Source organism: Cnephaeus nilssonii (genome assembly GCF_951640355.1).
Source record: "Cnephaeus nilssonii genome assembly, chromosome: 6".
Lineage (NCBI taxonomy): Eukaryota > Metazoa > Chordata > Mammalia > Chiroptera > Vespertilionidae > Cnephaeus > Cnephaeus nilssonii.
The window spans coordinates 83969801-83985565 of record NC_137077.1 but is presented as its reverse complement, the minus strand read 5'-3'; the positions used below and the strand labels follow the sequence as shown (position 1 = coordinate 83985565).

Sequence of the window (15765 nt, the reverse complement as noted above, 5' to 3'; positions counted from 1 at the left end):
TAAAGCTATCAAGACTACATTAAAATTTTTTCAAAAGCCTCCTAATATTTAAATCAAAAAAAGGGGGGATAGTAGAAGAATATCATGTAAGGAAAAATATCCTGTAAGTAAATTACATCTAGAAAATTTGTACTTTTGAAAAATAATTGTAATGCTAAAAGCAAGACACCCATGAGAAACACACATGGTGTCAAAACAAGCCAGAGGAAAATCATTTGGGCAAAAAAATGAAAAAGGATCCTAAGTCAAATTTATAGGAAATATTCCTTTATTAACTTTTGGTCGAGAATATGTTTGTATATTTTCAGAAAACAACTCTGAGACCATGTGGATTCCGGCAACAGAGAGGAATCGACAGGACTACTCCAGCCATGAAGACAGAAAAGAAGCAGTCCAGAGATGGAAGACGCTGACGTCGCCTTGCCATACTAGCAGTCAGCAGCTGTGCATCACTGCAGGTTGCCCAGGACCAAACCAGAGAGGGTCGGACCTGCATTACCACCATTTGTCCACCATCCAGAACTGAAATATCATTGCTGACATGTGCACATAAGGAAATGTTTGACATTGAAATTGGGTCACAAAAGAACTGTTGACCCAGAAAGAAACTCACTACAGACTGATTCATTTGCCTTTCAGCATAACCATTATTGCTTGTCTCATTTTTGGTTCTTATAAGTGTATTTCTAGTAGCACATGATCTCACTCATCTAGGGGAAATTATGAACAACATGGACTGATGAACAAGAACAGACCCAGAAACAAGGAGGAATGGATCAGACTGTCGGGCCTCAGAGGGAGGGTAGGGGAGGGTGGGGGTAAAGGGGAGAGATCAACCAAAGGACTTGTGTGTATGCATATGAGCCTAACCAGTGGTTAAGGACAACAGGGGGGGTGGGGGCATGCGTGGGGAGGGGTGTGGGTTGGGAATGGGGGGATGAGGACAAATATGTGATACCTTAATCAATAAAGAAATTAAAATAAATAAATAAATAAATAGCATATCTCTATCAACCTCTAATCTCCATCTTTGCTTATTTTTTTTTCATAGCATTTATCACCTCCTAATCTATATTTTATTATACGCCATGTAGCCCCAATGCCTACAACAGTCCTAATAACTTTATGGGCACTTAATTTATATATGTTGAATAGACAATCATTTAAACTCATTTCTATTATCTAGTGAAATCTTTTCAGAGTATCTCAAATATTATAATAACTAGAGGCCCGGTGCACGAAATTCGTGCACGGGGGTCCCTCAGTCCAACCTGCACCCTCTACAATCCAGGAGCTCTCAGAGGATATCCTACTGATGGCTTAGGCCCACTCCCCATGGTTCTCTGCTCTCTGCGGGGCCTGGAGGTTTCCCTGCAGCCATGGAGATGAAGCCCCCATGCCCTGCTATAGCTCTCTGCCTGCTGCCACCATGTGCCATGTGAAGGAAGCCCCAATGCCCTGCAGTGTGCTCTGTCTGCCAGGCCTGGGGGCTTCCCAGACGCGGACACACTAAGGAAGCCCCCATGCCCTGTTGTCCAGGCTCTGTCTGCCCGGCCTGGGGGTGTTTCCACTGCCACTGCCCACTAAGGAAGCCCCCAAGCCCTGCTGTCTGGGCTCTGTCTGCCATGTCTGGGGACTTCCCTGCCACTGCCCCACTAAGGAAGCCGCTATGCCCGGCTTTGCAGGGCCTGGCGGCTTCCCAGCTGCCGAGATCAGGAAGCCACCATGCCCTGCTCTGGTGGCACTGGAGTCTTCCAGATAGCCTCTGCGACCAAAGGGAAGGTGCGGTCCCCGCTCCTAGGCCGGCTCCGTGTGCGCAGGGCGGGCCGCTTCCCGATCGCCGCGGAGACCAACGGGAAGGTGCCGGTCCCCGCTCCGAGGCCGGCTCCGTGTGCATGGGGCCCGGCCGCTTCCCGATCGCCGCGGAGACCAACGGGAAGGTGCCAGTCCCCGCTCCGAGGCTGGCTCCGTGTGCGCGGGGCCCGGCCGCTTCCCGATCGCCGCGGAGACCAACGGGAAGGTGCCGGTCCCTGCTCCGAGGCCGGCTCCCTGTGCGCGGGGCGGGGCCGCTTCCCGATAGCCGCGGAGACCAACGGGAAGGTGCCGGTCCCCGCTCCGAGGCCGGCTCCATGTGAGCGTGGCCGGCAGCTTTCCGATCGCCGCGGAGACCAACAGCAGGGCTGAGGGGACTGGGCGCCGCCATCTTGTGGGTATGGGGGCCGCCATTTTGTCGCAGAGTGACGCCTAATTTGCATATTACTCTATTATTATATAGGATACCTGCTAGAATATTTTGAAGGATATTTAAATCAAGCTTTAAAAAGCCAAAAATATTTTTGAAGATTTCTGTCTTCAAATAGACAAAAACACGGTAGCTTTAGCCTTACTATAAAGTTCATTCTTATTGTGTAATCCAAAAAGATCTCTGATTTTGAGAATTCTGATCAACTTTTCTATTTGAATCTTGATATTCTCTTCATTTTTATTTCATTTTAGAGCATGTTTTTTGGAAACCTTCTGTGCTTTACAGCTAATGGGTTTCTTAAAGCACCTGTGCTGCCTAGGATCCCTTCTGCCTGACACAGGTTTTGACAGACTGATCTTGTATTGATATTCTTTTCTTCCTGACACATTTGGTTGTAGAGGATATCAACTGTCATTCATGGGGAACCCCTCAGTAGTTATGGGCTCCCTAGAGTCACCCACATTGGATAAAAGGGACTAATAGCAATTGATCCAGGGTGTAAATTCTAGAAGCTTTATTGACCCATTACTGTGTTTTCATATCAAGGGACTATGTTTTGTGTCCTAAATGCAACTTATGGTAGAAAGATTTTACAAAATTTTAAGTGAATTAAACTTTTGTCACTTTTAGTAACTTTCACTGTAATAAAACAAAAGCATTGTCCATGAAAGGACAGATTGGTAAACTGGATTTCCTTAAAATTAAAAACATCTACTCTTCATAAGACTGTTGAGGGAATGAAAAGACAAGTGACAATCTGGAAAAGAACATTTGCAAAACACACACACACACACACACACACACACACATATATATGATAGATGTGCTTAATTATATATGTTAAAGGACATATCTTCATAAAATATAAAGACCTCTTAAAATGAAATAATAATTAAAACAGTCTAAAAATGAGCAAGATATTTGAATAAGTATTTCACTCAACTAACTACGTTTACTGATTATAAATAAACATGCCAAAAGATACTCACCATCATTACTTATTTTGGAAATACAAATCAATGAGGTAATACAGTGAGCTAACACTATCCTGTATAATAAAAGCATAATATGCAAATCGACTAAACAGCAGAAAGACAGGTCAGCGGGGGGGCTGGCGAGCAGGCAGTGCCAGGCCAGCCAAGGTGTGTGCCAGCAGGCAGAGGGAAGAGACGGTGATTGGGGGTGGCAGAGACCAGCAGCGGTAGAGGGGGAGGGGAGCAGGACTGACCAGCCGTCCTCTGATCACCCCCAAGTCACCTCCCACAGAGGGAGGCCAGACTGCCCAAGGGGAGTGGGTCTAAGCCATCAGTCGGACATCCCCTGAGGGCTCCTGGACTATGAGCGGGTGCAGGCCAGGCTGAGGGACCCCCCACCCCCCGAGTGCACAAATTTTCATGCACCAGGCCTCTAGTACATCTATAAGAATGGTTAAAATAAAAAGAGACCTGCTATACTGAGTGTTGGCAAAACTGTTGGAGAATTAAAACTATAATACACTTCTGTTAGGAAACTAGTTTATAGTTTCTTAAACACTTAAACTCAGATATTCTACTCCTAGCAATTTACTCAAGAGAATAGAAGCATAAGTCTTTATAAAACTTTAACATGAATCCTAATATTAGCTCTACTTGTAACAGATAAAGAGAGGAAACAATCCAACATGTTCATCAGCAGATGAATGGATAAACTGCTATATCTTTAGAAAAGAGTACTAGTCAATAATAAAAAGGAATTTATGCTACAACATGGATGTAACTGTCAGGAAATAATTGTGCTAAATAAAAAACCTGTATAACATAGGACACAATGAATGGTTCTATCTATTCTAGCAAATGAATATTTAACATGTGTGGTAGAAAGAAGATATGTGGCTGCCTTGTATGGGGGGAATGTGGGGAGAGACAAGAGAAAGGGATGACAAAGGTGCAGGAGAAAAGTTTCGGAGGTGATATATCTGTTCAATGTCTTGATTTTGGTCATGATTTCATGGGTGTTATGTCTGTTCAAACATGGTATATATACAGGCACCTGTTTATGTTAAAACAGCAAATTTATACAATTATGATGTGCAGTTATTTTATGTCAGCTATGTCTCAATAATTCGTTAAAAAGAGCTAAACAAAAAACATCCACAATAACCACTATCCACATATGACAAAATTTTTGCCACATAGATGTCACTGATTGCACATGTGGATTGGCTGCCATTGGGTCAAGGACTTACTGTTGCATTTATTAGCTATGGACAGAATGTGCAATGTGGTATCCATTTGTTTTCATCCTGTAAACTTCTATTTAAGGAATTGCCTCAGGTTGAGGCTCGCAGGCATTCTCAGACTTGGATTGCTTAGTATGCCATCTACAATAAAGGAAAATGCAGATGTCACTAAGAATAGAGGTAAAATTAGTGAGCCAGGTTTGAAATATTTCTTGCCACACATTGCCCCTCCAGCTAGTGTATATGTCCAGTTTAATTGTGACTCCTTTAAACTCCTCTAGCACTTCCAATTATTCTGGTAATTTCAAATTTCACAATTCACATTCCAAAAAAAATCACATGTTGCTGAGACTTTGGAATTTGGTTTGAAATATGATGCTATACTCTACCAGTCATCTTACTTTTACCACAACACTTTGACAGCTGTTCAAGGCTATTAATATGAATTAATGCTCATGGAAGTTTACAATTCATCACTACGGAGGAAAGAATATAAGTTAACCACAAACTTCCTGTTTTTTGCATTGGCCAGCAAAGAGATCCTTATGTTTCATTGCTGAGTAATACTCAGATTTCATCTTTCTCTGTCTCACACAATTTGGTTTTCCTTTCTTCAAAGAGCTACTCAGGTTGAATAATTATATGTGTATGATACCTAAACATGCAGTGGAAAGATTTTTAGGAAGGCATCAGAACAATTGCAAAAGAGGAGAACGAGAGTTGAACAAATCACAAAGTAGGTATTGTACATTATTCTTCTAATACATCCTCATCAAGCATTTCCTATGTGTCAGGCAATGTATTGGAACTGGATGAGTAATACTGAGCAAAACCAACCTGTTCCTTGTTCTCATAGAGCTTATAGTACAGGAAATGCATTCAATCAAATGTGCAGTTTATCCCAGACTCCAGCTCCTTGTTCTTTATTCCTCTTTCCTATCTAAATTATCCTCAATAAATTCATAATTATATGACTGAGATTATGTAACAGCTTGGAATGAGATTTGGGTATAAACTCTTCTGAGAAGGTAAGTCCTTGTACTCCTCTTCCTCTCCTTTCCCCCTCCTCTTTCTCTCTTTTTTCCCTCCTTCTCTTTCTTTTACTATTTTCAATTTTTTCTAATTAGTACAATAAATTCCCTTATATCCAAACCCAGATTCCCAAATTGTTAACACACATTACTAATATTCTCTCTCTCTCTCTCTCTCTCTCTCTCTCTCTCTCTCTCTCTCCCCCCCCTCTGTCTCTCTCTTTCTCTCTCTGTATGACCCCAACGTTTCTCTCTCTCCCCTGTCTCCATATATTTATGCCTATGGGTATAAATATAAATATAGATAAAGATATAACCATAGCCCTATATTTTCCTTAAATATTTGAGAGTAAGTTGCAAACATGATACCCTTTACATCTAAATACATCAGTATACATCTTCTGTTACTTAACATATTATGATAAATAAAATCAAGAAACTACCATTAATAATACCAGTATCTAATCCAGAAGTCATATTCAAAATCAGCCATGTGTACCACTAATGTCCATGACCATTACAAGAGCATATGCTTCATATAGTTGTCATATCTTTTATTTGCTATAAATCTGAAACAGATCCTTAGTTTTTCTTTTTTTATGACATATATTTTTAAGAATACAGTCCAGTTATTTTGTAAAATGCTTCTCAGTTTGTGCTTGTCTGGTATTTGCCTATTATTAAATTCAAGTTATGCATTTTTGACAAGATTACCATAGGACTGATGTGTCTTTCTCAATGCATCATGATGTGTCATTAGTGGGGCAGTAATTTAACTTCATCTACTTACTAAAGGTAATATCTGCAATTTTCTCCAATGTAAAATTACTGTTTTCCTCCTTGTAATTAATAATTATCTTGTCAAGACCTGCTTTGAGATTACATAATCACCCTGCTTTGCCGGGCCTGACCAGCAGCCCCTGAATGATGAATGACGGATGAACAGATTACTCCAACACAGTTTCACTGTGAAAGAGAAGGCTAAGGGATGGCCTGGCTGATAGCAACCAGGCAACCTCGATTGCCTGCCTCATTAGCTTTTTATTGGAATATTTATTTTTAGATAAAATCGGTAAGGTGAATAATCTTGGGAGGACACATGTTTACATTGTCCTCTAGGCAAGGGATTTAGCAGTATTTGTTTTGTTCCACTTAACTCTTCTTCATAATATCAGGATATTTAAAAATCTGCACATATGCTAAAAAATATGTTATTTTAAAACATTTAAATGAGAGATATGGTGATAATGGTAATTTATCCCTTTATGATGATTTGTAACTGTGCCATACTTTAAGCTTCCATTTCCTTAACTATAATTGAACTCCCTAAGTTGAATTTTCTGTTTCAAACAGTAGATGGTAGTACTGGGTTATTCTATCAAGTTTAAGGACTTAATTATCAATATTGCTGTGTTGTTGAAAGTAATAGTAATCTACATTTTGGTTTCAGAACCATTTATATAATTCTGTTAAGATTTATTTTATAAAATAACATACATAATGAAGAATATTGCACATATGTAAATACTTTAGGATAAAAGAAATAACTGTGTATATATATAAAATGTATATTTAAATCATTATTTAAATCATTATTTAAATCATTCAATAAGGTTGTTCTTCATATAAATATTTAAACAATTTAGATTTAAATATGTATTTTAGTGATACATGTAGTTTAGTATTGGGGATTAAATATTTATATTGAATATACTCTAAATTTGTAATTATTATAAAAATAATAGTGCTAAATGGTAAAGATTACATAAATCTTTGTTATTTAGGAAGAGTATTGGTGGAGAAACAGAACTTTTTTCCCACTTCTTCAATTAACTCCTGGTTGAGTATAATGATTATCTTCAGTCACCTTCAACTAATTTTATAACACACAATATATTTTCTAAGACTCATCATTTTATTATATTCAAAATCTCCAAATGATTTGAGTCTTGACTACATTTCGGTTCTTAATTGATTCTTAGTATCACCTAAAAGGGTGACATCTTCCAGAATCTTTTATTCTGAGCTGAATTTGGTTGGATGGTGGAAAGAGTATAAGGAAAAAGGAGGATATTGTACTCATTTAAAATCCATTTCTCTTATTGTTGAACTAATATTTGAATGTTACAGTCCTCCAGGCCCTGATTATAATTATGATGTTAAATTATTTGAGCCAGTCTCTCAGAGGTCCCACACCACACAATGCAAAGGTAATATTTATTACCTTAATGTTTCATAAACAATACTAAGTAACAGATGGCATCTCTAAAGAGTTTAATAAGGGTTTTGCAATGCTCGTTTTATGGCAGATGGAATGGAGGAGTAAAGAAGCAGGTGGCTGGGAACTGTTATAATGAGCTAGAACCAGGTGGTTGGCAGGAATTACTGGCATTGTGGAAGGAACAGAGGTTAAAATTGAAGCAGGAGTTAAAGAGAAATAAGGTGAGTTGGCAATGCGACTAAAAATGTGTATAGATAGAATCTACAAAGTGGAGGTGTGGAAACCATTTACATTTTACTTTAGGGTCAGTCTATATGACCTCATTTTTATTTTGACCACTGTAAAAGTAGAACTGAGGTTTAGGAATGAGGTCATTACCAAAGTCTAGTGGATGATTAGCATTATCTATGGCAGGATTGATATGAGTATAATGAATACATCCAAATGTCTGCTCAAAGGACTATTTGTTTTCTTTAAAAAAACAAACATATTTTTATTGATTTCAGAGAGGAAGAGAGAGGGAGAGAGAGATAGAAACATCAATGAGAGAGCCCTAGCCAATTAGGCTCAGTGGATAGAGCATAGGCTTGAGGACTGAAGGGTCCCAGGTTTGATTCCAGTCAAGGGCGCATGCCTGGGTTGTAGACTCAATCAATTATTCTTTCTCATCATTGATGTTTCTATTTATCTCTTCCTCACCTTTGCTCTCTGAAATGAATAAAAATATCTTAAAAAAAAAAAAAAGAAACGTCAATGAGAGAGAATCATTGATCAGCTGCCTCCTGTATGCCTTCTACTGGGGATAGAGCCTGCAACCTAGGCATGTGCCCTGATTGGGAATCTAACTGAGACCTCCTGGCTCATAGGTTGACGCTCAACCACTGGCCCAGGTGCTCAAAGGACTCTTTGGAACTGAGTAGTTAACCACACTAAGTTTTTTACCCCTTCTCTGTCCCTTGGAGTTGTCATAATTTTTGAAATGGAAATTACCCAACAGAGCAGCAAAAACTTCAGCTTATCTTAAAGAATGTCACTAGCACACAAATTCTAAGGTTTCTTTCAATTATAAAATTATTAGCATGTATTTGATTTTCAATGTATGATCCCAGGACTAAAAGACCTAACTGCTAGTATGTAGTATATATAGACATATATATGGGTATATAGGATATATAGACAAATATACACACATATATACACAAATAAAAATATCTATATATATGAAAGGCCAGCGACCTTAATGGCCATAACGACTGAAATGACCAGTCACTATGATGCCCACTGTGGCCAGTGAACTGCCCGATCAGGGGGTGGGGCCAGCCGGCCAACCTTGCAGCCCCTCCCCGCTGCCGGCCTGCCCCTGATTGGACTCTTCCACCCTGATCAAGAGTGGGGCCGGCCAGCCAAATGCCCCTTCCCTTCCCCTGGCCAGCCCTGCCCCTGATCAGCCCACCCCACCATGAAGGCCCGCAGCCCCTCCCCACAGCAGGCCTGCCTCTGATCCCACCCCCCAACCCAATAGGGGGTGGGGCTGGCTGGCCACCTCCCGCAGCCCATCCCCCTGGCCGGCCCCAATCCCTATGGGCCCCCACCACCCTGATGGACCTGCAGCTTCTCCCCCTGGCCGCTTTGTCCCTGATTGCACTCCTAACCCCAAAAGGGGGTGGGGCCTGCTGGTCAACCTCCTGCAGCCCCTCCCCCACCCAGCCCCACCCCAGATCATCCCCCACCCCAATCAGGGGCAGGGCCATTTAGGGGTAGGGCCAACTGGTCCACTGCCCACAGCCCCTCCCCATGGCCATCCCCACCTCCAATTGACCCCCCAACTTCAATTGGGGGCAGGGTCTTCTGGCCAATGCCCTGCGGCTCTTCCCCCCAGCCAGCCCGGCCTTGATGGCCCCAATAGGGGTGGGCCACCCTGTCAAACTCCAGGGGTCTCCTCCTCCCGACAGACCCAGCCCGATCCACCCCAATTGGGGCCAGGCCAGCCGGACCCAACCCATGCACAAATTTGTGCACTGGGCCTCTAATATTGTACATAAGATATGTTGCATAAATATAATATATGAAGATAAAATATTATACATATCACATATATCATGTATAATCTTATCTAATAAAAGGGAAATATGCAAATTAACCATCACACCATCACAAAGATGGCAGCACAAGATGGCGGCACCCAGTCCTCTCAGCCTCGCCAGAGTGCCCCAGTCCTGGGGTGGCTGCCGCTGAGAGTGGGCAGAGTGAACGATCTGGCAGGAGTCTTGCTTCATTACTGTGGCAACGCCCCAGCCATGGAGGGCCTCTGGGGGACCGGGGGGGCAGCCCACATCCTCTGCGGCTGAGCGCAGGCCCGGAGAGGAGAGGGCGGGCCCGCCTCCTACGGAGGCCTCATGGCTCCCGGCTCCCATGGAAGCAGTGCAGTTCCCGGGGAAGCAGTGTAGCTCCCGGCGGCGTGCTGCGGTTCCCGGCCTACTGCGTGCAATATTGCACGATGGGCTACTAGTCTATATAATAAAAGCTGAAGCAACCATTACAGTGGAACGACCAGAACGACTGGTTTCTACGATGCACACTGACTACTAGGGGGCAGACGCTAAATGCAGGAGCTTCCCCTGGTGGTCAGTGCGTTCCCACAGGGGGAGCGCCACTCAGCCAGAAGCCGGGATCATGGCTGCCATGCACAGTGGTGGTGGCAGGAGCCTCTCCTGCCTCTGTGGTAATGCTAGGGAGCAGCGAGCTGAGCACTAAGGAGCAATGAGCAGGCAGGCGGTAAGGAGAAAGGGGTCCCAGACTGTGAGAGGGATGTCCAACTGCCGACATAGGCCAGATCCCTGGGGATTGGGCCTAAGCTGGCAGTTGGACATCCCCCAAGGGGTCCCAGACTGCAAGGACTGCGAGGAGAAAGAAAATTAATACCTGGGTGCATTAGAGGGAAACTACAAAAAAAAAAAAAAAAAAAAAAGGCAGAGAGCATTTTATTTTATTTATTTATTTATTTATATTTTTTAAAATATATTTTATTGATTTTTTTTTTTTACAGAGAGGAAGAGAGAGGGATAGAGAGCTAGAAACATCGATGAGAGAGAAACATCGATCAGCTGCCTCTTGCACACCCCCTACTGGGGATGTGCCCGCAACCAAGGTACATGCCCTTGACTGGAATCGAACCTGGGACCTTTCAGTCCGCAGGCCGACGCTCTATCCACTGAGCCAAACCGGTTTCGGCCAGAGAGCATTTTAAAAGTAGTCAGAAAAAAGCCAGCAGGTGGACGTCCCCCGAGGGGTCCCAGACTGCGAAAGGGCGCAGGCTGGGCTGAGGAAACCCCCCCCCCCCAGTGCAAGAAATTATATAAATACTAGAGGCCCAGTGCACAAAATTCGTGCAGTGGGGTGTGTCTCTCAGCCCAGCTGCACCCTCACCTATCTGGGACCCCTCAGGGGATGTCCGACTGCAGGTTTATGCCCAATTCCACAGGGATCGGGCCTAAACCGGCAATCGGACATCCCTCTCACAGTCCGCTAGCCTGCATGCCAGCCTGATCACCCCCTAAACACTCCTCTGCCAGCTTGATCGATGCCTAACTGCTCCCCTGCCAGCCCGATCACCCCCAACTGCCCTCCCCTGCTGGCCCGGTCACTCCCAACTGCCTTCACTCCCCTGCAGGCCTAGTCGCCCCCAAATGCCCTCCCCTCCTGGCCTGATCGCCCACAACTATCCTCCCCTGCCAACCATCTTGTGGCACCATCTTTGACCACATGGGGTTGGCCATCTTTTGTGAGGGAATGAGGGTCAATTTGCATATTCCCTCTTTATTGTATAGGATAGTTGAGAACCACTGGTTTGGATATTTTAAGGACTATTGCTAGAAGCAGTAGCTTCATAATATAGTAAAATAAAGCCAAACACAAAGGAACACAGTTCTAGTAAAGGCAAAAGTAGTAGAGCCATGTTTATGTGTCTGGAAACCCATAAATACTGGGAGCCTTCTTTATGGAATAAAATAAAAAATTACAAATACAAAATTAGTATAGTGCTCTCAGAGTAAACCTACTTTTGAGGAATTAAGATTGAGGTTAACTTCACTTCTTACCATCCTGGACATGTTTCTGGGCCTTTCTGAGTTGAAAAAAATGGCCTCATAAAATTGTCAAAATCAAATGAGTTAACAGCTCCTTATAAACAGTGCAACACCCTACAGCTGTATTATCCTCTTCATCTTTGACCACCTAGTTCATGTGTAAGTGTGAAGTGAATAGAGGAAAGTGCTCAGTAAAACAATTATGCACACTCGCATCCCCTGCTCTTCAACTTTTCTAGAGAAATCCAACTCCTACATATACCTTAATATTTTTGAATAGCTGACTGACTGAATGATGAATGAATGAGGGAGTGAATGAATGAGTGAGTGAATGAAAGGAAAGGCTCCCGGCCTACCTGATACTATCATAAAACATGATTGGTAGAATCTTATAAGTGACTTGTTACTTTGAGGATTTTAAATTAATTAACTGTGTGCTGGGATGAATATGATTAACTGAGCTGGGTGGAGTGCATTTAGAAGGTGTTTTTACTGGAAGAAGGGCCTTTTTGCCAAGCCTTGGAAGGAAGGAAAGTATGTTTACAAAAAGTAACAAAAAAGTCCCTCTAAAAAGCATTTTTTCATTTCCATTCCAACATTAGGGCGCTATTAGTGCTCATTCACCTTGTTCATCAGGGTAGTTTCAGTGAACAGTATTTGGCTTTCAAAATAAGCAAAGTTAATATTTCCTAAGTATCCTCTGTGGGAAAGCTCAGGAGATTACAGGGCATCTAAAAGATGTGTCTTTGTAATCACACTAAATCCTCACCACAACCCATGAAGTCAGGTTTTTCTCACTAGAAAGCTGGGGCTTCAGGAGCTTAATGACTTTCTGAGATCGCAAGATCTTAGCTATTACACAGATATTAGAAATAAGATTCAAATTCCCAAATATCTGATTTAATAACCAGGTTCTCCTACTATATCATTTTAAGTCACAATATATATATATATTTTTTGCATTTTTTAAAGTATAAGTAGACAAAGAACCTCTGAATTTTAATAATATTCCAATTGATGCCCTGGCTGGTTTGCCTCAGTGGATAGAGCGTCGGCCTGTGAACTGAAAGTTCCCCGGTTTGATTCCAGTCAAGGGCACGTGCCCGGGTTGTGGGCTCAATCCCCAGTGGGGGCCTTGCAGGAACCAGCTGATCCATGATTCTCTCTCATCATGGATGTTTCTATCTCTCTCTCCCTCCTCCTTCCTCTCTGAAATCAATAAAATATATTAAAAAAATAATAATATTCCCATTGAAAATATAAATGATTTTTCAATTATATGTATTAAGTTTATAACATTTTCTAATGAAGTGAAAAAAGGCTATACATTTCCTGGAAATGGCCACCTGACTGTATCTAAATCCCACCTTTTCCATAAATAATGTGGTAAAAAATTAGTCACCAAATTACACATTCACACACATACAATACATGTCATACATATACATACATATGTACATCTGAAAATGCATATATAAAATACTTTTTATTTTTCTTGAAAACAGAAAGAACAATTTTAAAAATGAAGTTTAAATATGATGTTTGGATGCTTGTTTACTTTAATATCGAACCATATGTAGACTAAAATATATAAAATTAACTACAAAATAGACTGGTTTTATAAGCTGAGCTGAAACCTATTAGGAACATTCTGGATATATAGGTTCAATGTGCAATTTCTGCTTCTGTTTGTTGTTGTTTGCCATGTCCTCTATGAATTTTAATTAAACATATATTAAAAGAAACAAGGATTTGATAGAAGCTAGTGTTTGGATAAAATGAATTTATCAAAAGATTACAAGCAGCTTTTAAAAATTTTTATTCAGGGCACCATTACAATCTTGCAGTCCTGAAGGACTCTGTCTTAGACATACTTAAACAAATATGCCGTGTTGTGTATGTTTGTGTCTAAAGAAGAGTTTTGAGACCTAACCCTTTTCTAGACCTCAAAATGCTGAGCTTAAGCCATCTGGATCTTACTCTATAAATATTTAAATTGTCTTTTGTTTTTTTCCCCAGTCATTTCGGATAATTCCTTTGCTTTACAGTGCCAAAAGAACACTTTTTTTGTTGTTGGTAATCCTCATTTGAGGATATTTTTTCCATTGACTTTTAGAAAGAGTGGAAGGGAGGGAGGAAGAGAGAAAGAGAGAGAGAAACATGGATGTGAGAGAGAAACATCAATTGCTTGCCTTCCACACATGCCCCAACAGGGGCGGGGATAGAACCTGCAACCCAGGCATGGGCCCTTGACTGGGCAGGTGCTCTAACCACAGAGCAACACCATCCAGTTTTAAATGCATCTGGTTTGTGGTTGTCTGGGATGCAAATTAAATGCAAGAGAGCAACCCCAATAAAGTTTCAGGGGCTAGGCACCCATAGGGAGATACCAGATAAAAGGATTTAAAGTAGGAAAATAATTTGATATTGTCTCTGGACTCCCAGAAGCTTACTAAAATGTTAAATTTTTAGAAGTTCTTTATATTTACTTTTCAGTTGAAGTTCCAGATTAGTTTTGCAAAAACCAGTCCTAAGCGACCCTGTTAAAATGCCTGCCTTCACTTTATTTTCAGGGTTTACTGGTTGTGGATGTGTACTATTGATTTAAATTCTGGTAGGTGTTCTGAAAAGAAAAAAAAAATGCATAAAACTCCAGAGCCCAAAGTGCCCATTAGCTCTGAATATGCCAGGTTGTCAACCAATATTACAGCTATGATCTTTAAAGTATTTGAAAGAAAGCTGGATAAAAGGCTGGATTTTGTGTAAAAGGCTGGATTTTATGACTTTGCCTATGCCAAAGAGATTGTCCAACAGAAAGCACCCTGGTAAGCCTAATTATTACTCCACATATGGTACGTGGCATTATAAGCTATTTTGAGGTTTTTGGCAAGGGGGAGCCATGAGTGACAGCCACAGCAGGGCGTGCTGAGGAATTTTCACCCCAGCTCTAACATTTCCATGTTGGCAGAACATAAAACACAAAACGCTGCTTCAGTAATCATTCTTCCATGTATTTATTTTCAGGGCAAATAATTTTGTTAAAATTTATAGGATGGACTGAGTAAGGAAGTGATACATGAAAAGTCAGTATAGTGGATCTATACTCAATGAAGATTGTTCTGCAAAATATCACACTATTATCTATAAGGGTGGCTTTTATTTCCTATTTTAAAATCATGGCAGCTTTTATAAAACTTTATTTAGAGAATAATGTAGGATCTGATTTGGAGTACACCTTAAGTTAAACATCAATAAAACACTTTGAATGTATGTGTAGGTAGTTGCACACACAACGTATATTAAAAGAATGAACTCAGAGAAATGTGGAAATAATCAGCCATTTGTCAAATGTGCCTCTATGCCTTTAATTGATTATGTTTGGAAGGTTTCTCAGAAAGTGAAGAGAATTAAAACATTTATGAAGAAGGTTGTTTTATACTTATAATTTGAATATGCCAATCCAATGAGAACTATTTCTAACTCAAACTTGTGGGCATCTCAAACATAGCTTAAAATGAAATTCAGACATGGCCTCCCTCCATCCATGAAGCACGTTAAAGGTCACTTTGCATACTGGGTAATTGCAGTGTTTTGCTTAATGGTTAATATGACAGTGGAAGGTATGTTCATATGCCTGGTCATGTGAAAAGTGTTTATATACATTCAACAATAATTATGCTCACATCCTCTACTATACTTTGTAGGGTCCGAAAAGACTTTGACTTTCCAAGTCTCAGGAGCTTAGCAGATTTCTGGCACTACTTTCCCTTGGTTTTGGATAAAAGAAAAAATAATTTTATTCTCTGGAAAAAAAGTGGAGAGAGAGAGAGAGAGAGAGAGAGAGAGAGAGAGAGAGAGAGAGAGAGAGAGAGAGAGAGAGAAATTTGTCTCTCTGGTTTTCCATTCTAAATACTAAAATCAGGACAGTACTTAAAGTGAAGTATTATTTTAGCTAAGGCAGAGTA

At 41.1% G+C, this 15765-nt stretch overlaps 1 pseudogene across 1 annotated transcript in view; it reads left to right on the top strand.

Annotated features, from left to right (window-relative positions):
• Positions 1-1895: 1895 nt before the first annotated feature.
• Positions 1896-15765, top strand: part of LOC307101995 (glycolipid transfer protein-like) — a 73838-nt pseudogene continuing 59968 nt past the window's right edge. The window contains exons 1-2 of the transcript in view: positions 1896-2131; positions 7804-7936. The product of the transcript in view is annotated as a glycolipid transfer protein-like (transcript). The remainder of the gene's footprint in view (positions 2132-7803; positions 7937-15765) is intronic.